Source organism: Anabrus simplex, chromosome 1 (assembly GCF_040414725.1).
Source record: "Anabrus simplex isolate iqAnaSimp1 chromosome 1, ASM4041472v1, whole genome shotgun sequence".
Classification (NCBI taxonomy): domain Eukaryota; kingdom Metazoa; phylum Arthropoda; class Insecta; order Orthoptera; family Tettigoniidae; genus Anabrus; species Anabrus simplex.
The window spans coordinates 186429658-186454255 of NC_090265.1; the positions used below are offsets into that span (position 1 = coordinate 186429658).

General features: G+C 44.0%; 7 non-coding genes across 7 annotated transcripts; all 7 read right to left on the minus strand.

Annotated features, from left to right (window-relative positions):
- Positions 1 to 168: 168 nt before the first annotated feature.
- On the minus strand, positions 169 to 239 carry TRNAG-GCC (transfer RNA glycine (anticodon GCC)). The gene has a single exon. It is a non-coding gene; the product is annotated as a tRNA-Gly (tRNA).
- Positions 240 to 1934: 1695 nt separating this feature from the next.
- On the minus strand, positions 1935 to 2007 carry TRNAR-CCU (transfer RNA arginine (anticodon CCU)). Its single transcript has one exon. It is a non-coding gene; the product is annotated as a tRNA-Arg (tRNA).
- Positions 2008 to 4632: 2625 nt separating this feature from the next.
- Positions 4633 to 4703, minus strand: TRNAG-GCC (transfer RNA glycine (anticodon GCC)). The gene has a single exon. It is a non-coding gene; the product is annotated as a tRNA-Gly (tRNA).
- A 1672-nt stretch (positions 4704 to 6375) lies between these two features.
- TRNAR-CCU (transfer RNA arginine (anticodon CCU)) lies at positions 6376 to 6448 on the minus strand. The gene has a single exon. It is a non-coding gene; the product is annotated as a tRNA-Arg (tRNA).
- A 2891-nt stretch (positions 6449 to 9339) lies between these two features.
- TRNAG-GCC (transfer RNA glycine (anticodon GCC)) lies at positions 9340 to 9410 on the minus strand. The gene has a single exon. It is a non-coding gene; the product is annotated as a tRNA-Gly (tRNA).
- A 1670-nt stretch (positions 9411 to 11080) lies between these two features.
- Positions 11081 to 11153, minus strand: TRNAR-CCU (transfer RNA arginine (anticodon CCU)). The gene has a single exon. It is a non-coding gene; the product is annotated as a tRNA-Arg (tRNA).
- A 9120-nt stretch (positions 11154 to 20273) lies between these two features.
- TRNAG-GCC (transfer RNA glycine (anticodon GCC)) lies at positions 20274 to 20344 on the minus strand. Its single transcript has one exon. It is a non-coding gene; the product is annotated as a tRNA-Gly (tRNA).
- Between the last annotated feature and the right edge of the window lie 4254 nt (positions 20345 to 24598).

Genomic DNA, 24598 nt, shown 5'->3' on the forward strand with positions numbered 1-24598 from the left:
TTTGTAATTGTGTTAAACGGGCAAATCCATTAGGTAGTAGTAATCCGTGACAATGACTTCTTTCCTTATAACTCATCTCAGTTTGTTCTTCAGGTATCAGCTTAAATGCAGTCTACTAAACATTGCTCTGAATTTTAAAGCATCGAGGTAGGGTAATGAAATAAAAATTGCATCGGCCGGGAATCGAACTCGGGCCGCCCGCGTGGCAGGCGAGCATTCTACCACTGAACCACCGATGCCTCTTACCGCTGTTTTGTAATGGTGTACATTTTACGCAAGGAATGCTGACAGGTTTAGTTTGCATATGCCTATACGAAGTAATACAATGCATTGCGAGTAACTAAAAAAAAAAAAAAACCTCAGCTATTCGCAGTTATTGAAGACGACCACAGATTAATTTACTTTGGATGCATTTTTTCACAAGGTGGAATGATTTGATAAGTCAGGAATGTCAGACACACAACAATTATTTAATTTCACTATTAGCTTTCCATTTCATATGTTGAGTCTTCAACCAGTAAGCAGATTGAATCCTCAAGAAATATCATATATTACATCTTAGGCTCCATTGGAAAGGAATACTGGGGAAACACGGAGTGAGATAGTTTCCCTGTAATTTCCTCGCTGAGATATGAGGTTCTACTCGAGTACATCAGTGAGACAAGCCCAGAATAATAAGAATAATTGAAGTAGTAGTCCACCTCTGTGGTGTAGCGGTTAGTGCGATTAGCTGCCATGACCTCCCAGCAGGATCGCGTTCGATTCTCGGCTCCACCGCGAAATTTGAAAAAGTGGCAGGAGGGCTTGGCAAAGGGATCCAATCAGCTGCGGGAGGTAATCTGAGTAGGCCTAGATGGGAGTTCCATACACACCTCAGGCATGCTCCAAGTGGTTTTCCCTGGATTCCCACTTATCCTCAAATCAAATGCCAAGACGGTACTTGAATTCTGCTTCCTTCCCTCCTCCTTGTCATCCCTTCCGATCTTCCATCCCCAGAGCCCCTGTTCACCATAGGCCGCCTGTGCGAAGTACTGCTTCTCTTCCTCTGGTAACGTGTATGGAAACATGCGACATAATTTAGCATTTTTTGTTCTAAAACCATTAACAGCACATATCTGTGTTTAATATTTTCGCTCACTGTCACATCCAGATGCATTTCAGTCCCATTTCCATTATTAGACATACTTCAACATTCTTTTAAAATTGCTAGTTACCTTACGTCGCGCCGACACAGATAAGTCTTATGACGACGATGGGACAGGGAAGGGCTGGGAGTGGGGAGGAAGCGCCCGTGGCCTTAATTAAGGTACAGACCCAGCATTAGCCTGGTGTGAAAATGGGAAACCACGGAAAACCATTGCAGGGCTGCCGACAGTGGAGTTCGAACATACTATCTCACGAATACTGGATACTGGCCGCACTTAAGCGACTGCAGCTATCGAGTTCGGTTTTTCAACATTAGAGACCAGTATACGTACACTACTATAAAGTAATGCTGAGCATATCCTTCAATATAATAATAATAATAATAATAATAATAATAATAATAATAATAATAATAATAATAATAATAATAATAGTAATAATAATAATAAAAGTAATAATAATAATAATAATAACCGAGATACTGGTTTAGAATCGTTAACAACAAAGTAAGAAGATGAAATTTCGTGCCCCTGTTTCACGGTGAAGCAGCCCTTCAGGTATACCTCTAGTACAGGTATGATACATGTACCACTTCAGCGACATTACCGGTGTTTCGGTAATTACGGAAGTACCGGAACTCTAAACACGGTTTTTCGCGGACGTCAGCTTCAGCTACTAACTGTTATTCAGGCACAGAGGAACAAGCGAATTAGTCACCTACATAAATGGAATAGCAAAGAACTTCAACGTTTATTCCCCTAACTTAAAAATTTATCAGAAGCAAAAATTACCCCTGGTGGGACTCGAACCCACAATCCCCGGTTTAGGAGACCGATGCCTTATCCATTAGTCCACAGGGGCGCTTGACACTTCATCAAAACTATGCAGTTCAAAAGGAGCTAAATGATTATATACAAAAATGAGAAAATTAAGGAAACTCCAAACATTTTTCTCTTTCCTTCTTTCTTTCTTTCTTTCCTTCTTTTTCTTTCTAATCTGGTTTACCCTCCAGGATATGTTTTTCTCGTAGGACTAAGCCAGGATTCACTCCTCTACTGCATCAAGGGCAGTGTCTTTTAGCCAGATGCTTTGGGTCGTTGTTACATCTGGGAAGGAGGACCAGCAACTCGCCCACGTCCTCTTACATGCCATGTAGAAATGCGACATGTGGGGGGGGGGGGGGGGCGATTGATGGGCAGATTGGAACTGATGGGCAAAGACGAAGAAGGAAGCAGCCTTGGCGTTAATTTAGGTACCACGGATACCCCTTTGAGAATGCAGAGGTGGGAATCGAAGCTCCCTCTACTCAATTGACCTCCCTGAACAGAGTGGGCCCCCCGCCATACCTCACACCACTTTTGAAAATTCGTGGCGAAACAGGGAACCAAACCCGCGCCTTCAGGATTGGCAGCTAATCACGCTAACCACCACACCACAAAGGCGGGCAGTTAAAACATACAGAATTAATTTAATCGGATGTTACCTAAAGAAATTTTAATATTAACTCTGAGAGCATTACAATATCAATGTTCAGGTACTCAAATCTGATATTTTCTCTGACCTGGGAACGTGCTTATTCTTACTTTTTAAACCGGGCGGGTTGTCCGCCTCTGCGGTGCCGGTGGCCCGGGATCGATTTCCTGCTTTGCCACGAAATTTGGAAAGTGGTACGATGTTTGGAACGAGGTCCACTCAGTTTTTGGAGGTAGACTGAGTACAGCTGGGTTCGATTCCCATCTCAGGCAACCTGGAAGTGGTTCTCCGTGGTTTCCCACTTCTCAACTAAGCAAATGCCAGGACGGTACCTAACAAAAGACCACGGCCGCTTCCTTCCCTCATACTCGTCTATCCCTTCCAAAATTCCAATCCCACACCAAAGCCCCTGTTGAGCACAGCGGGTGAGGCCGCCGAGGCGAGGTACTGGTCATCCTCCCTGTTTATCCCGGACCCATTGCCTCAAGCTCAAGGACCCTGCCCTTGAGTTGGTAGAGTGGGATCCCTCTCTGACTCCGAGAGAAAAACCAACCCTGGAGGGTAAGCGGAATAAGAACAAGAAGAAAAGAAGAAACCGGACGAGTTTGCCGTGTAGTATTGGGCGCGCAGCTATGAGTTCAGATCCGAGAGATAGTGGGTTCGAACGGCACTGTCGGCAGAACTGAAGATAGTTGCCCGTGCTTTCCTATTTTCACACCACGCAAATGCTGGGGCTGTACCTTAATTAAGGCTACGGCCGCTTCCTTCCACTTTCTAGGCTTTTCCTCTCCCATCGTCGCAATAAGACCTATCTGTTTAATTGCCACGTAAAGCAAAAGGAAAAGAAAAAACCGTCCTTACTTCGGAACTTAAACCAAATCATTGTAAATCTTGTGTGGGATCCAATAGTTTCCTACTCAAGACATCGCCGATACTGTGTTAGTTTAGAGACGGTAAAAAGGAGTAGTTCACTTCTCAACTAAATATGGTATCACTCGCAACAAAATATATAACTTACAAATAACATCATTACCTGGCACATTTAGAGGCCTGTGTTCGATTCCCCGCTCTGCTACGAAACTTGAAAAGTTGTACGTAGTCTGGAACGGGCTCCACTCAGCCTCGGGAGGCCAACTGAGTATAGGGAGGTTTGATACCCACCTCAGAATCCTCGAAGGGGTTTTCCGGGGTTTACCCCTACTTCTCCAGTCATATGGCGGTATGGTACCTAACTTAACGCCACGGCTGCTTCCTTCCCCTTGTTTGCCCATCCCTTCCATAGCAGGTAAGACAACGTGGCGAGTAACTCGTCATCCTACCCAATTTTAATCCTGACCCAAAGCGTTATGCTCCAGGACACTGCCCTTGAGGGAGTAGAAGTGGGATTCCTGGCAGAATCTGAGGGAAGTACCAACCCTGTAGTGTAAACAGATTAAGAGAGAGGGAAAGAAGTACATAAAGAATGAAAGAAAGAAAGAAAGAAAGAAAGGAAACTAGCATGACCAGTTTTTGTGTGTCTCTCTGATATAATTACAGTAACTTTGTAACTGTCTGTCACGAGGTGGCCACGGGTTCGATTCCCGGCCGGTTCAGGAGTTTTTAATTGTAAATGATTAATATCCCTGGCCTGGGGACTGGGTGTTTGTGTCATGCTTAGCGTTCCCTTCCTCACATTCAACACTTTACACTTCCGCCATTTACATAATATACGCTGGTTCCTCACATCTGGTGCAAGTGGGGCTAGAAAAAAACTTGATAGCTAGACGTTCCGAACAAAGAGCGTTTAAAAAAGTTAACACTTTGTAACTGCATTGAATCCTTGATATTACAAAATTAGTTTCAACGTTTGTAATTGTGTTAAACGGGCAAATCCATTAGGTAGTAGTAATCCGTGACGATGACTTATTTCCTTATAACTCATCTCAGTTTGTTCTTCAGGTATCAGCTTAAATGGAGTCTATTAAACATTGCTCTGAATTTTAAAGCATCGAGTTAGGGTAATGAAATAAAAATTGCATCGGCCGGGAATTGAACACGGGCCGCCCGCGTGGCAGGCGAGCATTCTACCACTGAACCACCGATGCCCCTTACCGCTGTTTTGTAATGGTGTACATTTTACACAAGGAATGCTGACAGGTTTAGTTTGCATATGCCTATACGAAGTAATACAATGCATTGCGAGTAACTAAAAAAAAAAACAACTCAGCTAATCGCAGTTATTGAAGACGACCACAGATTAATTTACTTTGGATGCATTTTTTCACAAGGTGGAATGATTTGATAAGTCAGGAATGTCAGACACACAACAATTATTTAATTTCACTATTACCTTTCCATTTCATATGTTGAGTCTTCAACCAGTAAGCAGATTGAATCCTCAAGAAATATCATGTATTACATGTTAAGCTCCATTGGAAAGGAATACTGGGGAAACACGGAGTGAGATAGGTTCCCTGTAATTTCCTCGCTGAGATATGAGGTTCTACTGGAGTACATCAGTGAGACAAGCCCAGAATAATAAGAATAATTGTAGTAGTATTCCAACTCTTTGGTGTAGCGGTTAGTGCGATTAGCTGCCATGACCTCCCCTCAGGATCGCGTTCGATTCCCGGCTCCACCGCGAAATTTGAAAAAGTGGTAGGAGGGCTTGGCAAAGGGATCCACTCAGCTGCGGGAGGTCATCTGAGTAGGCCTAGATGGGAGTTCCATACACACCTCAGGCATGCTCCAAGTGGTTTTCCCTGGATTCCCACTTATCCTCAAATCAAACGCCAAGACGGTACTTGAATTCTGCTTCCTTCCCTCCTCCTTGTCATCCCATCCGATCTTCCATCCCCAGAGCCCCTGTTCACCATAGGCCGCCTGTGCGAAGTACTGCTTCTCTTCCTCTGGTAACGTGTATGGACAACATGCGACATAGTTTAGCATTTTTTGTTCTAAAACCATTAACAGCACATATCTGTGTTTAATATTTTCGATCACTGTCACATCCAGATGCATTTCAGTCCCATTTCCATTATTAGACATACTTCAACATTCTTTTAAAATTGCTAGTTACATTACGTCGCGCCGACACAGATAAATCTTATGACGACGATGGGGCAGAGAAGGGCTGGGAGTGGGGAGGAAGCGCCCGTGGCCTTAATTAAGGTACAGACCCAGCATTAGCCTGGTGTGAAAATGGGAAACCACGGAAAATCATTTTCAGGGCTGCCGACAGTGGAGTTCGAACATACTATCTCACGAATACTGGATACTGGCCGCACTTAAGCGACTGCAGCTATCGAGTTCGGTTTTTCAACATTAGAGACCAGTATACGTACACTACTATAAAGTAATGCTGAGCATATTCTTCAATATAATAATAATAATAATAATAATAATAATAATAATAATAATAGTAATAGTAATAATAATAATAAAAGTAATAATAATAATAACCGAGGTACTGGTTTAGAATCGTTAACAACAAAGTAAGAAGATGAAATTTCGTGTCCCAGTTTCACGGTGAAGCAGCCCTTCAGGTATACCTCTAGTACAGGTATGATACATGTACCACTTCAGCGACATTACCGGTGTTTCGGTAATTACGGAAGTACCGGAACTCTAAACACGGTTTTTCGCGGACGTCAGCTTCCAGCTACTAACTGTTATTCAAGCACAGAGGAACAAGCGAATTAGTCACCTACATAAATGGAATAGCTAAGAACTTCAACGTTTATTCCCCTAACTTAAAAATTTATCAGAAGCAAAAATTACCCCTGGTGGGACTCGAACCCACAATCCCCGGTTTAGGAGACCGATGCCTTATCCATTAGGCCACAGGGGTGCTTGACACTTTATCAAAACGATGCAGTTCAACAGGAGCTAAATGATTATATACAAAAATTAGAAAATTAATGAAACTCCAAACATTTTTTTTCTTTCCTTCTTTCTTTCTTTCTTTCTTTTACTTTCTTTCTAATCTGGTTTACCCTCCAGGATTTGTTTTTCTCGTAGGACTAAGCCAGGATTCACTCCTCTACCGCTTCAAGGCAGTGACCTGCAGTGTGAGACTTTGCGTCGGGGAATACAACTGGGGAGGCGGACCAGTGCTATAAGATTATTAGATTTAGAAGAAGAAAAACAAGTTACACATAAACTACCTCAGGTGGAGTTTAGCATTATTTTACAACCTTTCTTAACTCCCTTGCACGTGTGTAAGTAATGAAAATATGTTCTTTTTCATCTGTTTACCCTCCAGGGTGGGTTTTTCCCTCGGACTCAACGGGGGATCCCACCTCTACTGCATCAAGGGCCGGTTCTTTTAGCCAGATGCTTTGGGTCGTTGTTACATCTGGGAAGGAGGACCAGTAACTCGCCCACGTCCTCTTACATGCCATGTAGAAATGCGACTTGTGGGTTGGGGAGGGGGGGGGGCGATTGGTGGGCAGATTGGAAGTGATGGGCAAAGACGAAGAAGGAAGCAGCCTTGGCGTTAATTTAGGTACCACGGATACCCCTTTGAGAATGCAGAGGTGGGAATCGAAGCTCCCTCTACTCAATTTACCTCCCAGAACAGAGTGGGCCCCCCGCCATGCCTCACACCACTTTTGAAAATTCGTGGCGAAACAGGGAACCAAACCCGCGCCTTCGGGATTGGCAGCTAATCACGCTAACCACCACACCACAAAGGCGGGCAGTTAAAACATACAGAATTAATTTAATCGGATGTTACCTAAAGAAATTTTAATATTAACTCTGAGAGCATTACAATATCAATGTTCAGGTACTCAAATCTGATATTTTCTCTGACCTGGGAACGTGCTTATTCTTACTTTTTAAACCGGGCGGGTTGTCCGCCTCTGCGGTGCCGGAGGCCCGGGATCGATTTCCTGCTTTGCCACGAAATTTGGAAAGTGGTACGATGTTTGGAACGAGGTCCACTCAGTTTTTGGAGGTAGACTGAGTACAGCTGGGTTCGATTCCCATCTCAGGCAACCTGGAAGTGGTTCTCCGTGGTTTCCCACTTCTCAACTAAGCAAATGCCAGGACGGTACCTAACAAAAGACCACGGCCGCTTCCTTCCCTCATACTCGTCTATCCCTTCCAAAATTCCAATCCCGCACCAAAGCCCCTGTTCAACATAGCGGGTGAGGCCGCCGAGGCGAGGTACTGGTCATCCTCCCTGTTTATCCCGGACCCATTGCCTCAAGCTCAAGGACCCTGCCCTTGAGTTGGTAGAGTGGGATCCCTCTCTGACTCCGAGAGAAAAACCAACCCTGGAGGGTAAACGGAATAAGAACAAGAAGAAAAGAAGAAACCGGACGAGTTTGCCGTGTAGTATTGGGCGCGCAGCTATGAGTTCAGATCCGAGAGATAGTGGGTTCGAACGGCACTGTCGGCAGAACTGAAGATAGTTGCCCGTGCTTTCCTAATTTCACACCACGCAAATGCTGGGGCTGTACCTTAATTAAGGCTACGGCCGCTTCCTTCCACTTTCTAGGCCTTTCCTCTCCCATCGTCGCAATAAGACCTATCTGTTTAATTGCCACGTAAAGCAAAAGGAAAAGAAAAAACCGTCCTTACTTCGGAACTTAAACCAAATCATTGTAAATCTTGTGTGGGATCCAATAGTTTCCTACTCAAGACATCGCCGATACTGTGTTAGTTTAGAGACGGTAAAAAGGAGTAGTTCACTTCTCAACTAAATATGGTATCACTCGCAACAAAATATATAACTTACAAATAACATCATTACCTGGCACATTTAGAGGCCTGTGTTCGATTCCCCGCTCTGCTACGAAACTTGAAAAGTTGTACGTAGTCTGGAACGGGCTCCACTCAGCCTCGGGAGGCCAACTGAGTATAGGGAGGTTTGATACCCACCTCAGAATCCTCGAAGGGGTTTTCCGGGGTTTACCCCTACTTCTCCAGTCATATGGCGGTATGGTACCTAACTTAACGCCACGGCTGCTTCCTTCCCCTTGTTTGCCCATCCCTTCCATAGCAGGTAAGACAACGTGGCGAGTAACTCGTCATCCTACCCAATTTTAATCCTGACCCAAAGCGTTACGCTCCAGGACACTGCCCTTGAGGGAGTAGAAGTGGGATTCCTGGCAGAATCTGAGGGAAGTACCAACCCTGTAGTGTAAACAGATTAAGAGAGAGGGAAAGAAGTACATAAAGAATGAAAGAAAGAAAGAAAGAAAGAAAGGAAACTAGCATGACCAGTTTTTGTGTGTCTCTCTGATATAATTACAGTAACTTTGTAACTGTCTGTCACGAGGTGGCCACGGGTTCGATTCCCGGCCGGTTCAGGAGTTTTTAATTGTAAATGATTAATATCCCTGGCCTGGGGACTGGGTGTTTGTGTCATGCTTAGCGTTCCCTTCCTCACATTCAACACTTTACACTTCCGCCATTTACATAATATACGCTGGTTCCTCACATCTGGCGCAAGTGGGGCTAGAAAAAAACTTGATAGCTAGACGTTCCGAACAAAGAGCGTTTAAAAAAGTTAAAACTTTGTAACTGTATTGAATCCTTGATATTACAAAATTAGTTTCAACGTTTGTAATTGTGTTAAACGGGCAAATCCATTAGGTAGTAGTAATCCGTGACGATGACTTATTTCCTTATAACTCATCTCAGTTTGTTCTTCAGGTATCAGCTTAAATGGAGTCTATTAAACATTGCTCTGAATTTTAAAGCATCGAGTTAGGGTAATGAAATAAAAATTGCATCGGCCGGGAATTGAACCCGGGCCGCCCGCGTGGCAGGCGAGCATTCTACCACTGAACCACCGATGCCCCTTACCGCTGTTTTGTAATGGTGTACATTTTACGCAAGGAATGCTGACAGGTTTAGTTTGCATATGCCTATACGAAGTAATACAATGCATTGCGAGTAACTAAAAAAAAACTCAGCTAATCGCAGTTATTGAAGACGACCACAGATTAATTTACTTTGGATGCATTTTTTCACAAGGTGGAATGATTTGATAAGTCAGGAATGTCAGACACACAACAATTATTTAATTTCACTATTAGCTTTCCATTTCATATGTTGAGTCTTCAACCAGTAAGCAGATTGAATCCTCAAGAAATATCATGTATTACATGTTAAGCTCCATTGGAAAGGAATACTGGGGAAACACGGAGTGAGATAGGTTCCCTGTAATTTCCTCGCTGAGATATGAGGTTCTACTGGAGTACATCAGTGAGACAAGCCCAGAATAATAAGAATAATTGTAGTAGTATTCCAACTCTTTGGTGTAGCGGTTAGTGCGATTAGCTGCCATGACCTCCCCTCAGGATCGCGTTCGATTCCCGGCTCCACCGCGAAATTTGAAAAAGTGGTAGGAGGGCTTGGCAAAGGGATCCACTCAGCTGCGGGAGGTCATCTGAGTAGGCCTAGATGGGAGTTCCATACACACCTCAGGCATGCTCCAAGTGGTTTTCCCTGGATTCCCACTTATCCTCAAATCAAACGCCAAGACGGTACTTGAATTCTGCTTCCTTCCCTCCTCCTTGTCATCCCATCCGATCTTCCATCCCCAGAGCCCCTGTTCACCATAGGCCGCCTGTGCGAAGTACTGCTTCTCTTCCTCTGGTAACGTGTATGGACAACATGCGACATAGTTTAGCATTTTTTGTTCTAAAACCATTAACAGCACATATCTGTGTTTAATATTTTCGATCACTGTCACATCCAGATGCATTTCAGTCCCATTTCCATTATTAGACATACTTCAACATTCTTTTAAAATTGCTAGTTACATTACGTCGCGCCGACACAGATAAATCTTATGACGACGATGGGACAGAGAAGGGCTGGGAGTGGGGAGGAAGCGCCCGTGGCCTTAATTAAGGTACAGACCCAGCATTAGCCTGGTGTGAAAATGGGAAACCACGGAAAATCATTTTCAGGGCTGCCGACAGTGGAGTTCGAACATACTATCTCACGAATACTGGATACTGGCCGCACTTAAGCGACTGCAGCTATCGAGTTCGGTTTTTCAACATTAGAGACCAGTATACGTACACTACTATAAAGTAATGCTGAGCATATTCTTCAATATAATAATAATAATAATAATAATAATAATAATAATAATAATAATAGTAATAGTAATAATAATAATAAAAGTAATAATAATAATAACCGAGGTACTGGTTTAGAATCGTTAACAACAAAGTAAGAAGATGAAATTTCGTGTCCCTGTTTCACGGTGAAGCAGCCCTTCAGGTATACCTCTAGTACAGGTATGATACATGTACCACTTCAGCGACATTACCGGTGTTTCGGTAATTACGGAAGTACCGGAACTCTAAACACGGTTTTTCGCGGACGTCAGCTTCCAGCTACTAACTGTTATTCAAGCACAGAGGAACAAGCGAATTAGTCACCTACATAAATGGAATAGCTAAGAACTTCAACGTTTATTCCCCTAACTTAAAAATTTATCAGAAGCAAAAATTACCCCTGGTGAGACTCGAACCCACAATCCCCGGTTTAGGAGACCGATGCCTTATCCATTAGGCCACAGGGGTGCTTGACACTTTATCAAAACGATGCAGTTCAACAGGAGCTAAATGATTATATACAAAAATTAGAAAATTAATGAAACTCCAAACATTTTTTTCTTTCCTTCTTTCTTTCTTTCTTTCTTTTACTTTCTTTCTAATCTGGTTTACCCTCCAGGATTTGTTTTTCTCGTAGGACTAAGCCAGGATTCACTCCTCTACCGCTTCAAGGCAGTGACCTGCAGTGTGAGACTTTGCGTCGGGGAATACAACTGGGGAGGGGGACCAGTGCTATAAGATTACTAGATTTAGAAGAAGAAAAACAAGTTAGACATAAACTACCTCAGGTGGAGTTTAGCATTATTTTACAACCTTTCTTAACTCCCTTGCACGTGTGTAAGTAATGAAAATATGTTCTTTTTCATCTGTTTACCCTCCAGGGTGGGTTTTTCCCTCGGACTCAACGGGGGATCCCACCTCTACTGCATCAAGGGCAGTGTGGCAGTTTGGCTTAGGTAGCCGTAGCAAGCGCACGCATCGTCTAGTGCTAGCCGAGCGACTCGGTGAACGTGTGTGAACAAAAGTGTGTGTGTTCATTTTAATTCATTATCAAGTGCCAGTATAACAAGTGTACTATTACAGAATTATAATTTATTCACTCATCTCCAGCAATGGAGAAACCTCCTGACACCGGTCAAGTTTTAAACATGGCATTACAGACTTGTTATGGAGACCCTCAACAACACCCCGTCAACTTTCAACCAACTGCTACCCCATTGTGTGAACAACAGCAACAGCCCCAGCAGCGGGAATTCCCACAGCAGCACCTCCAAGGCAACTTGACATACGGACCGGGTGTGAGTATGTCAACTACTCTACCACTACAGTCTCCTAACAGCACAGGTATTGAGAACAATCGATCTTATTTTAATACTGAATTAGATCCTCAAACTAAGCGTTTCTGCTCAAATGACCGTCATGAGATCGAAAGTAACTTAATGTTACTTGATTCGAATTCTAGCTCTGAAACTACAGAAACCTCGGAGAGTATAGTCACCTCAAATTCCGATGTCCGACCCAATAATATTCCATCTCAGTTGTCTAGTCATTCTTCTCCTCATCCAAACAACAATAGCAGCAACAACAACAACAACAACAAAAACCTAAGAAATAATACTAACCGTTACAGCCGCCTAGATAATGGCCCTTACTACGTAATATTAGAAAGTTTAGAACAGTCCATTGGAAATTTGCATCCCATGTCCGTGGGAAGAATGATATTTAGTGAACGTCTTGCCTGCAAGCAGGACATAGTTAATATCACTCCTATAGGGAAGAACAGGTTACGTATTGAAACTACCACTGGCGTTGCAGCGAATCGCCTTGTGGAATCAAAACTCCTACAGCAGAGGAATTTAGATCTTTACATACCGCATCACACCGTGCACAGACAGGGTATAATCAAGGACGTTGACGTCACACTTAGCGAGGAGGAAATAATACAGGAAATACAGAGTGCCTTCCCTGTAGTAAAAGTTAAACGTTTTACAAAGCAAAATGTTACAAATGGGCAGACAATGTCAAGACCAATACCTGTCTGCTTACTTACTTTCCGCACTCAGTGTCTGCCAGAATATGTTTATATACACGGAACAAGATGTGCAGTATTACCATATGTTTTACCTGTCATTCAGTGTCAAAAATGTCTCAGATATAACCACGTTTCTTCAGCTTGCCGTTCTGCAGTACGCTGCAGTCGGTGCACAGGGCCCCATTCAATTCGAGAGTGCTCGGACAGCATACCTCCTTACTGTGTACACTGTCACGCTGCACACCTGTCGACAGATAAAGACTGCCCGGAATACAAGAAGTGGACTTACGTTAAACACGTCATGGCTCACAATAACATCACACAGGAGGCCGCTCTTCACTTGTTCCACAACAGGACATATGCGTCCACAGTAAACCAATCTGTCCCTCGTTGGCGAAGTCAAGAAGAATTCCCTTCTTTACCTACATCTAACTCAAATGTATTACAACAGACTGGAATTTTTCATGATGTTTCCCCTACCCAAGAACAGCATTTACATAGCACGGGTCATACAGCATCAGCGCCAACTGTTCATATACCAGCCCAAGTGACCTCCACAGCACAGGCTACAACTCGTCAACTTACCCTGCATAACCCCATCGAACAACCACGGCGACCTGTTCGTGCCCCGCCTACTCCCGTGCGCCATCCAATATTTCCTTCAATATCCGAACGCACTTTTATACCCCATCACCTACCAGTAACGCCTATCTCTCACAATCCCTACCCTCCAGCACCGCACCTCAAGCATATTCCGCCCAACCAAAAGCACTCCCAACTAATTGAACAAATATTTACCATAATCATAACGATACTATCCCACATACAGTCCTCACCATCAAATACTTTACATCCAGATGCAATACGTCAAATGATCACTAACGTTTTCAAGTGTGAAGATGGCCTTTAAATTTTTACAATGGAATGCGAGATCTGCTAATGCAAATCGAGAGTCCTTACAACGAGAGTTATATACCCGAAACATCCAGATTGCTATCATCAGTGAGACCTGGTTTCGGCCCGGAGTAGTAGTGACATACAGAGGATATCACATTTTACGCAACGACAGAGAAGATGGAAAAGGAGGCGTGGCAATATTTATCCAATCTGCAATACCATTTAATTACATCCCTATAGATCATGCAAACATAAAAAGTTTTCAAGTAGTTGCAGCCCGAGTGGAAGTGCTTCAGAGACATCTCACGGTCGTTTCAATCTACTGCCCCCCAAGGACAATAATTAGCGTAAGATAATGGAACTACTTAATTAGTCACCTAGAAGCTCCATACCTAATTTGCGGAGATTGCAACGCACACAATACTGTCTGGGGATGCGAAATAAATGACGTCTATGGGAACACTCTTTTAGATCTAATTGAAGATAACAATTTATTTATCCTCAACGACGGATCGCCAACCCTAGTACCAGTCCCAGGCCAAAGAAAATCTGCAATAGATCTTACACTTTGCTCCTCATCAATAGCTACAGATTATCAATGGAAAACTCTATCATTTACTATGGGATCCAACCATTACCCAATAGAAATTTCCACTATACAGCCACACACACCGGCCTTACATCAACCTACTTCAAAGTGGAATGTTCAAAGAGCAGATTGGATTAAATACAGAAATAGTGTCGAAGCTAATTTAGATACAGTACATAACATTCCAAATCCATTAGAAAAATATGAAGCATTTATACGCATCATCAACATCGCAGCATCGCTAGCCATCCCACAACGACGGCCAATTGACCCTTCTAAGCGCGTACCGGCCCCGTGGTGGACTGCAGAATGCTCAAAAATGATTGCCAGACGTCGACAGTCATTTAGTACTTATAAACGCTACCCAACGTGGGAGAACTATATTGCATACAGGAAAATGGACGCCGAAGTGAAGCGTTTCTTAAAACGACAAAAAAGAAATAGTTGGAAGGGATATTGTGAGAAGATGAATAAAGAAACACCGCTCCCCGAGGTATGGTCCATGATAAACAGATTTAAGAGGAAACGAACCTTCCCAAAACCACTGCGCTGCTGGATCGATGACTTCGCCGATTCCATAGCCCCACCTACAACATCATTTGATGACCCGGAATTCCCACCTACAAGCTCTTCACAAATGCCACACCGTATTCTCCTGCAGCCTTTCACCTTTCGAGAACTTACAGCAGCCCTTAAAAATACATCCAATACTGCTCCAGGAATTGACCAAATCCAATACGCCATGATAGCCCACCTACCATTAAATGCTAAGATTATTCTATTGCAACTTTTTATGGAGTTCTGGTCGCAAAGTATTTTCCCTAATGACTGGACTACACAGATCATTGTACCGATCTTGAAACCAGAGAAGGATCCAGAGGAAGCTGCTTCCTATCGAGCGATAGCTTTGTCATCTTGCGTCTGTAAGACCTTTGAAAGGCTATTAAAATTTAGATTAGAGTGGTGGTTAGAACACAACAACATCTTATCTACCTCTCAATATGGATTTCGTAAATCAAGAAGCACACTAGATAATTTAAGTCTCCTCACAACAGATATCGAGATGACCTTTCTTAAACAAGGATTCCTTACAGCTTTATTCTTAGACATATCAGGAGCCTACGATAGCGTCATTATACCAATTCTTGTTCGCAAAATGCACAGACTGGGTCTGCCCGAAGTTTATCTTCGTGGGATTCATGCCTTATTTCAACGACGTATGATATATATCCGTCGACGTGACAACTCACTCTACGGACCACGAATAGTAACGAAAGGCTTACCACAAGGTGCCATCCTTAGTCCTTTACTATACGCTCTGTATACGGCCGACCTAGACACCATATTCCAATCAAACATTAAGATCCTCCAGTATGCAGACGATATCTGCCTCTACGCGTCCTCATCCTGCTTCTGGGTCACACGATTATGGCTTGACGATGCAGCAAAGGCCCTCTCCACATGGACATTTCAAAATGGATTCAGTCTCTCGGAAGCTAAATCTTCAGTGGTAATATTTACCAGGAAACAACAGTCAATTGCATCACCTTTCATTCGACTCGGTCCATATTCATTTCCTCTTCAGACAACAGCAAAATTATTGGGTCTGTATTTAGACAGGCGTCTGACTTGGAGTCGACATATCAACCACGTAACAACAAAATTCGGACGTGTGCTCAATGTTCTTCGAGCTGTTACTAGCACGTGGTGGGGAGCAGACCCGTCCACTATGTTAACACTCTATCGTGCCCTTCTTCGACCGGTCCTGGATTACGGAAGCATTTTCTTCGGCAACGCACCAAAATATGTTCTTCGCAAACTTGATGTCCTTCAGTATCGGGCGATCAGGCTCTGTTTAGGAGCTATGAACTCTTCACCCACGAACGCTCTCTTAGTCGAAGCCATCGAAATGCCACTTTCAATCAGACGACAGATGCTATCAGATATATTCTTCCTACGCCGAGCTACCCAGATCAACCATCCACTTTTTACTAAAGTACTTACCCTCAGTAGATTAATAAATTCATATCAGCACTTACGAAATTTTCGCACTCCACTGCTGGTGACGAGCTACCATGAATTACGGTATATTTCCCCCCTTGTACTCAAGGGCGCCTCAGTACCTGCCTTTTGCTACGACTATGAGCTCATATCCTCACCACCGAACACTTTCTCTATATCTGATACAGTGAGTGCAGGGACGAATATGAACACTTCAGTCAAGGTACTCTTACAAACAGCTTGGTCAGAGTTCACATGCATCTACACAGACGGCTCCAAAACTTCAGAAGGAGTAGGATATGCTTACTATTGCCCATTAACAGCAGTTACTGAACAACGGTCCCTACCAGAGCCAACTTCCATCTACACAGCGGAAATGCTAGCAATTCAAGCAGCTATAATTTATGGTACCTCACAACAATTCCAGAAAATTCTCATCCTAACAGACTGCTTCAGCGTATTACAACGTTTAAAACAACCTGACTGGACCACAAAGACTAATAAGTACATCCTTGACATTCTGCAATTAGTGAGAAATGCAGAACTCCGAGGAATAATAGTTCACTTTCTATGGATCAAGGGACATGCTGGTATCGAACACAATGAAACAGTAGACCTCCTCGCTAAACAAAGTACAACTGCAACCAACTTACGAGCCATCCAACTCCCTTATACAGACTTTCTCCCCATTATCCGTATGAAAGCTCAAAGAAAATGGTCAACGGAATGGAATACACAGGATCTGCACAAAGGACGATATTATGCCGCACTTCAAGCTAATATCCCTAACAAACCATGGTTCGATAGCATCAAACTGGCCAGACGTCACATCACATCCCTCATACGCATGCGACTCGGACACGGATGTTACGCCGACCATCTCTACCGTATAAAAGTGTTGGACTCTCCCACGTGTGAGTATGACCCTCCGTGTGTCGCAGATTTGAATCACGTTGTATTTGTTTGTTCAAAGTACAGTACTGCACGATCAGTAATGCTCTCAAAATTGATTAAAATTGGAACTCCATTTCCTACCAGTGTGCCAGCTCTTCTTGCTTCTGCCAACCAGAGAGTATATGCGATTTTAGCCGAATTTCTCAAAAATAGTGATCTAAATATCTAATTAGTGTCCTTTTAATTTTATTTTTACCTCTCTTAATCAAAAATTTGTAATGGTTTTCGTCATGTTCAGAAAAAAAAAAAAAAAAAGTGCAAATCATGAATTGTGAGTGTCAGAATATCCAAGGCATATGTGTGTGAAGGAGACTGTCTCTAACCAGCGTGCCAGTTTTTCTTTCTCCTATCAAACAGAGAATGTAAGTGACTTCAGCACAATTTCTCAAATATAGCGTTTTAAATATATAATTTGTATCTTTTTGACCGCTCTTATTTTACCAGACATTTATATTGATTTTAGTCAGTTAAAAAAAAAAAAAGAAAGTAAATTTCAGAACATCCAGGAGTTTGTGAAGTGAAAGAGACTTTCAGGCGATTTTTCTGTCTGTCATTTATGTCATTTCATTCCTGTGTCTGTCATATGTATATATATTACTGTGTGACTTGTGAATTTGTAATGTTTTTGCTGGCTGTATGGTCGATGGACCAAAAGCCAAATAAATTAAAAAAAAAAAAAGGGGCAGTGTCTTTTAGCCAGATGCTTTGGGTCGTTGTTACATCTGGGAAGGAGGACCAGTAACTCGCCCACGTCCTCTTACATGCCATGTAGAAATGCGACTTGTGGGTTGGGGAGGGGGGGGGGCGATTGATGGGCAGATTGGAAGTGATGGGCAAAGACGAAGAAGGAAGCAGCCTTGGCGTTAATTTAGGTACCACGGATACCCCTTTGAGAATGCAGAGGTGGGAATCGAAGCTCCCTCTACTCAATTGACCTCCCAGAACAGAGTGGGCCCCCTGCCATGCCTGACACCACTTTTGAAAATTCGTGGCGAAACAGGGAACCAAACCCGCGCCTTCGGGATTGGCAGCTAATCACGCTAACCACCACACCACAAAGGCGGGCAGTTAAAACATACAGAATTAATTTAATCGGATGTTACCTAAAGAAATTTTAATATTAACTCTGAGAGCATTACAATATCAATGTTCAGGTACTCAAATCTGATATTTTCTCTGACCTGGGAACGTGCTTATTCTTACTTTTTAAACCGGGCGGGTTGTCCGCCTCTGCGGTGCCGGAGGCCCGGGATCGATTTCCTGCTTTGCCACGAAATTTGGAAAGTGGTACGATGTTTGGAACGAGGTCCACTCAGTTTTTGGAGGTAGACTGAGTACAGCTGGGTTCGATTCCCATCTCAGGCAACCTGGAAGTGGTTCTCCGTGGTTTCCCACTTCTCAACTAAGCAAATGCCAGGACGGTACCTAACAAAAGACCACGGCCGCTTCCTTCCCTCATACTCGTCTATCCCTTCCAAAATTCCAATCCCACACCAAAGCCCCTGTTCAGCATAGCGGGTGAGGCCGCCGAGGCGAGGTACTGGTCATCCTCCCTGTTTATCCCGGACCCAGTGCCTCAAGCTCAAGGACCCTGCCCTTGAGTTGGTAGAGTGGGATCCCTCTCTGACTCCGAGAGAAAAACCAACCCTGGAGGGTAAACGGAATAAGAACAAGAAGAAAAGAAGGAACCGGACGAGTTTGCCGTGCAGTATTGGGCGCGCAGCTATGAGTTCAGATCCGGGAGATAGTGGGTTCGAACGGCACTGTCGGCAGAACTGAAGATACTTTCCCGTGCTTTCCTTTATTCACACCACGCAAATGCTGGGACTGTACCTTAATTAAGGCCACGGCCGCTTCCTTCCACTTTCTAGGCCTTTCCTCTCCCATCGTCGCAATAAGACCTATCTGTTTAATTGCCACGTAAAGCAAAAGGAAAAGAAAAAACCGTCCTTGCTTCGGAACTTAAACCAAATCATTGTAAATCTTGTGTGGGATCCAATAGTTTCCTACTCAAGACATCGCCGACACTGTGTTAGTTTAGAGACGGTAAAAAGGAGTAGTTCACTTCTCAACTAAATATGGTATCACTCGCAACAAAATATATAACTTACAAATAACATCATTAGCTGGCACACTTAGAGGCCTGTGTTCGATTCCCCGCTCTGCTACGAAACTTGAAAAGTGGTACGTAGGCTGGAACGGGCTCCACTCAGCCTCGGGAGGCCAACTGAGTATAGGGAGGTTTGATACCCACCTCAGAATCCTCGAAGGGGTTTTCCGTGGTTTACCCCTACTTCTCCAGTCATATGGCGGGATGGTACCTAATTTAACGCCACGGCTGCTTCCTTCCCCTTGTTTGCCCATCCCTTCCATAGCAGGTAAGACAACATGGGCGAGTAACTCGTCACCCTACCCAATTTTAATCCTGACCCAAAGCCTCACGCTCCAGGACACTGCCCTTGAGGGTGTAGAAGTGGGATTCCTGGCAGATTCTGAGGGAAGTACCAACCCTGGAGTGTAAACAGATTAAGAACGAGGGAAAGAAGTAAATAAATAAATAAAGAAAGAAAGAAAGAAAGAAAGAAAGAAAGGAAACTACCATGACCAGTTTTTGTGTGTCTCTCTGATATAATTACAGTAACTTTGTAACTGTCTGTCACGAGGTGGCCACGGGATCGATTCCCGTTCGGTTCAGGAGTTTTTAATAGTAAATGATTAATATCCCTGGCCTGGGGACTGGGTGTTTGTGTCATGCTTAGCGTTCCCTTCCTCACATTCAACACTTTACACTTCCGCCATTTACATAATATACGCTGGTTGCTCACATCTGGTGCAAGTGGGGCTAGAAAAAAACTTGATAGATCGACGTTCCGAACAAAGAGCGTTTAAAAAAGTTAAAACTTTGTAACTGTATTGAATCCTTGATATTACAAAATTAGTTTCAACGTTTGTAATTGTGTTAAACGGGCAAATCCATTAGGTAGTAGTAATCCGTGACGATGACTTCTTTCCTTATAACTCATCTCAGTTTGTTCTTCAGGTATCAGCTTAAATGCAGTCTACTAAACATTGCTCTGAATTTAAAAGCATCGAGGTAGGGTAATGAAATAAAAATTGCATCGGCCGGGAATCGAACCCGGGCCGCCCGCGTGGCAGGCGAGCATTCCACCACTGAACCACCGATGCCCCTTACCATTGTTTTGTAATGGTGTACATTTTACGAAAGGAATGCTGACAGGTTTAGTTACCATATGCCTATACGGAGTAATAAATGCATTGCAAGTAACTCAAAAAAAAAAAACCCTCAGCTATTCGCAGTCATTGAAGACGACCACAGAATAATTTACTTTGGATGCATTTTTTCACAAGGCGGAATAATTTGATAAGTCAGGAATGTCACTATTAGCTTTCCATTTCATATGTTGAGTCATCATCATCTGTTTAACCTCCAGGTTCGGTTTTTCCCTCGGACTTAGCGAGGGATCCCACCTCTACCGCCTCCAGGGCAGAGTCCTGGAGCTTCAGACTCTCGGTCGGTCGAGACAACTGGGGAGTATGACCTGTACCTCGCCCAGGCGGCCTCACCTGCTATGCTGAACAGGGGCCTTGTGGAGGGATGGGAAGATTGGAAGGGATAGGCAAGGAAGAGGGAAGGAAGCGGCCGTGGCCTTAAGTTAGGTACCATCCCGGATTCGCTTGGAGGAGAAGTGGGAAACCACGGAAAACCACTTCCAGGATGGCAGAGGTGGGAATCGAACCCACCTCTACTCAGTTGACCTCCCGAGGCTGAGTGCAGCTTAAGCTCCATTGGAAAGGAATACTGGGGAAACACGGAGTGAGATAGTTTCCCTGTAATTTCCTCGCTGAGATATGAGATTCTACTCGAGTACATCAGTCAGACAAGCCCAGAATAGTAAGAATAATTGTAGTTGTAGTCCACCTCGGTATGTAGCGGTTGGTGCTATTAGCTGCCATGACCTCCCCGCAGGATCGCGTTTTATTCCCGGCTCCACCGCGAAATTTGTAAAAGTGGTAGGAGGGCTTGGCAAAGGGATCCACGCAGCTTCGGGAGGTCATCTGAGTAGGCCCAGATGGGAGCTCCATACAAACCTCAGGCATGCTCCAAGTGGTTTTCCCTGGATTCCCACTTATCCTCAATGCACATGCGAAGAAGGTACATGATTTCTGCTTCCTTCCCTCCTCCTTGTCTTCCCATCCCATCTTCCATCCCCAGAGCCCCTGTTCACCATAGGCCTCCTGTGCGAAGTACTGCTTCTCTTCCTCTGGTAAGGTGTATGGGCAACATGCGACATAGTTTAGCATTCTTGTTCTAAAACCATTAACAGCGCATATCTGGGTTTAATAATTTCGATCACTGCCACATCCAGATGTATTTCAGTCCCACTTCCATTATTAGACATAAACATTTTTTTTGAAAATTGCTAGTTACAATACGTCGCGCCGACACAGATAGATCTTAGGACGACGATGTTACAGGGAAAGGCTGGGAGTGGGGAGGAAGCGAACGTGGCCTAAATTAAGGTAGAGACCCAACATTAGCACGGTGTGAAAATGGGGAACCACGGAAATAGATTTTCAGGGCTGCCGACAGTGGAGTTCGAACATACTATCTCATGAATACTGAATACTGACCGCACTTAGGCGACTGAAGCTATGGAGCTCGGTTATTTCAACATTAGAGATCAGTATATGTACACTACTGGAAAGAATGCTGAGTAAATTCTTCAACGGAATAATAATAATAATAATAATAATAATAATAATAATAATAATAATAATAATAATAATAATAATGTCCGCCTCTGTGGTGTAGTGGTTAGCGTGATTAGCTGCAACACCCGGAGGTCCCGGCGCAGCCACGAAATTTGAAAAGTTGTACGAGGGCTGGAACGGGGTCCACTCAGCCTCGTGAGGTCAACTGAGTAGAGGTGGGTTCGATTCCCATCTCAGGCATCCTTGAAGTGGTTTACCGTGGTTTGCCACTTCTCCTCCAGGCGAATGCATGGATGGTACCTATCTTAAGGCCATGGCCACTTCCTTCCCTCCTCCTTGCCTATCCCTTCTAATCGTCCCATCCCTCCGCAAGGCCCTGTTCAGCTTAGCAGGTGAGGCCCCCTGGGCGAGGTACTGGGCATTCCTCCCAGTTGTATCCCCCGACCAAGAGTCTGAAGCTCCAGGACACTGTCCTTGAGGCGGTAGAGGTGGGATCCCTCGCTGAGTCCGAGGGAAAAGCCGAACCTGGAGGGTAAACAGATGATGATGATGATGATGATGATGATGATAATAATAATAGTAATAATAATAATAATAATAATAATAATAATAATAATAATAATAATAATGATAATAATAATGTTAATAACCGAAATTCTAGTTTAGGATCGTTAACAACAAAGATAAAGATGAAATTTCGTGTCCCCGTTTCAACTTGATGCAGCTCTTCAGGTATACCTGTAGTTCTGGTATGATGCATGTACCACTTCAGCGACATACCGGTCTTTCGGTAATTACGGAAGTACCGGAAATCTAAACACGGCTTTTCGCGGACGTCAGCTTCCAGCTACTAACTGTTATTCAGGCACAGAGGAACAAGCGAATTAGTCACCTACATAAATGGAATAGATAAGAACTTTAACGTTTACACCCCTAACTTAAAAATTTATCAGAAGCGAAAATCACCCCCGGTGGGACTCGAACCCTCAATCCCCGGTTTAGGAGACCGATGCCTTATCCATTAGGGCACAGGGGCGCTTGTCACTTTACCAAAACGATGCAGTTCAACAGGAGCTAATTGGGTATATACAAAAATGAGAAAATTAAGGAAACTCCAAACATTTTTCTCTTTCTTCCTTTCTTTCTTTCTAATCAATTACACCCTCCAGGATTTGTTTTTCTCGTAGGACTAAGCCAGGATTCACTCCTCTACCGCCTCAAGGGCAGTGAAGTGGAGTGTGAGACTTTGTTTCGGGGAATACAACTGGGAAGGGGGACCAGTGATGTAAGGTTATTAGAATAAGAAGAAGAACATGTTACACATAAACTACCTGAGATGGAGTTTTGCATTTACAACCTTTCTTAACTCCCTTGCACGTGCGTAAGGAATGAAAATATGTTCTTTTTCATCTGTTTATCCTTCAGGGTCGGTTTTTCTTTCGGAGACAGCAGGGGATTCCACCTCTGCTGCATCAAGGGCAGTGTCTTTTAGCGTGATGCTTTGGGTCGTTGTTACATCTGGGAAGGAGGACCAGTAACTCGCCCACGTGGTCTTACATGCCATGTAGAAATGCGACTTGGGGGGGGGGGGTGATTGATTTGCAGGTTGGAAGTGATGGGCAAAGACGAAGAAGGAAGCAGCCGTGGCGTTAAGTTAGTTACCACCCCGGTATTTGACTGTAGAAGAAGTGCTAAACCATGGATACCCCTTTGAGAATGCAGAGGTGGGAATCGAAGCTCCCTCTACTCAATTGACCTCCCAGAACAGAGTGGGGCCCCTGCCAGGCCTCGCACCACTTTTGTAATTTCGAGGCAGATAATCACTCTAACCACCACACCACAAATGCTGACAGTTAAAACATACTGTATTAATTTAATCGGACGTTACCTAAAGAAACTGTAATATTAACTCTGTGAGCATTACAATATCAATGTTCAGGTACTCAATTCTGATATTTTCTCTGACCTGGGAACGTGCTTATTCTTACTTTTTAAACCGGGCGGGTTGTCCGCCTCTGCGGTGTAGTGTTTAGAGTGATTAGCTGCCACAGCCGGAGGCCCGGGCTCGATTCCCTGCTCTGCCACGAAATTTGGAAAGTGGTACGATTTTTAGAACGGGGTCCACTCAATCCTGGGAGGTAGACTGAGTACAGCTGGTTTCGATTCCCACCTCAGCTATCCTGGAAGTGGTTTTCCGTGGTTTCCCACTTCTCCACCAGGCAAATGCCGGGACGGTACCTAACATAAGACCACGGTCGCTTCCTTCCCTCATCCTCGTCTATCGCTTCCAAAATTCCAATCCCTCACCAAAGCCCCTGTTCAGCATAGCAGGTGAGGCCGCCGAGGCGAGGTACTGGTCATCCTCCCTGTTTATCCCGAACCCAATGCCTCAAGCTCCAGGGCCCTGGCCTTAGGTGGAAGAGGTGGGATCCCTCTCTGACTCCGAGAGAAAAACCAACTCTGGGGGCTAAACGGATTAAGAACAAGAAGAAAAGAAGAAACCGGACGAGTTTGCTGTGCAGTTTTGGGCGCGCAGCTGTGAGTTCAGATTCGAGAGATAGTGGGTTCGAACGGCACTGTGGGCAGAACTGAAGATAGTTTTCCGTGGTTTCCTATTTTCACACCAGGGTAATGCTGGGGTGTACATAATTAAGGCCACGGCCGCTTCCTTCCATTTTCTACGCTTTTCCTATCCCATCGTCGCAA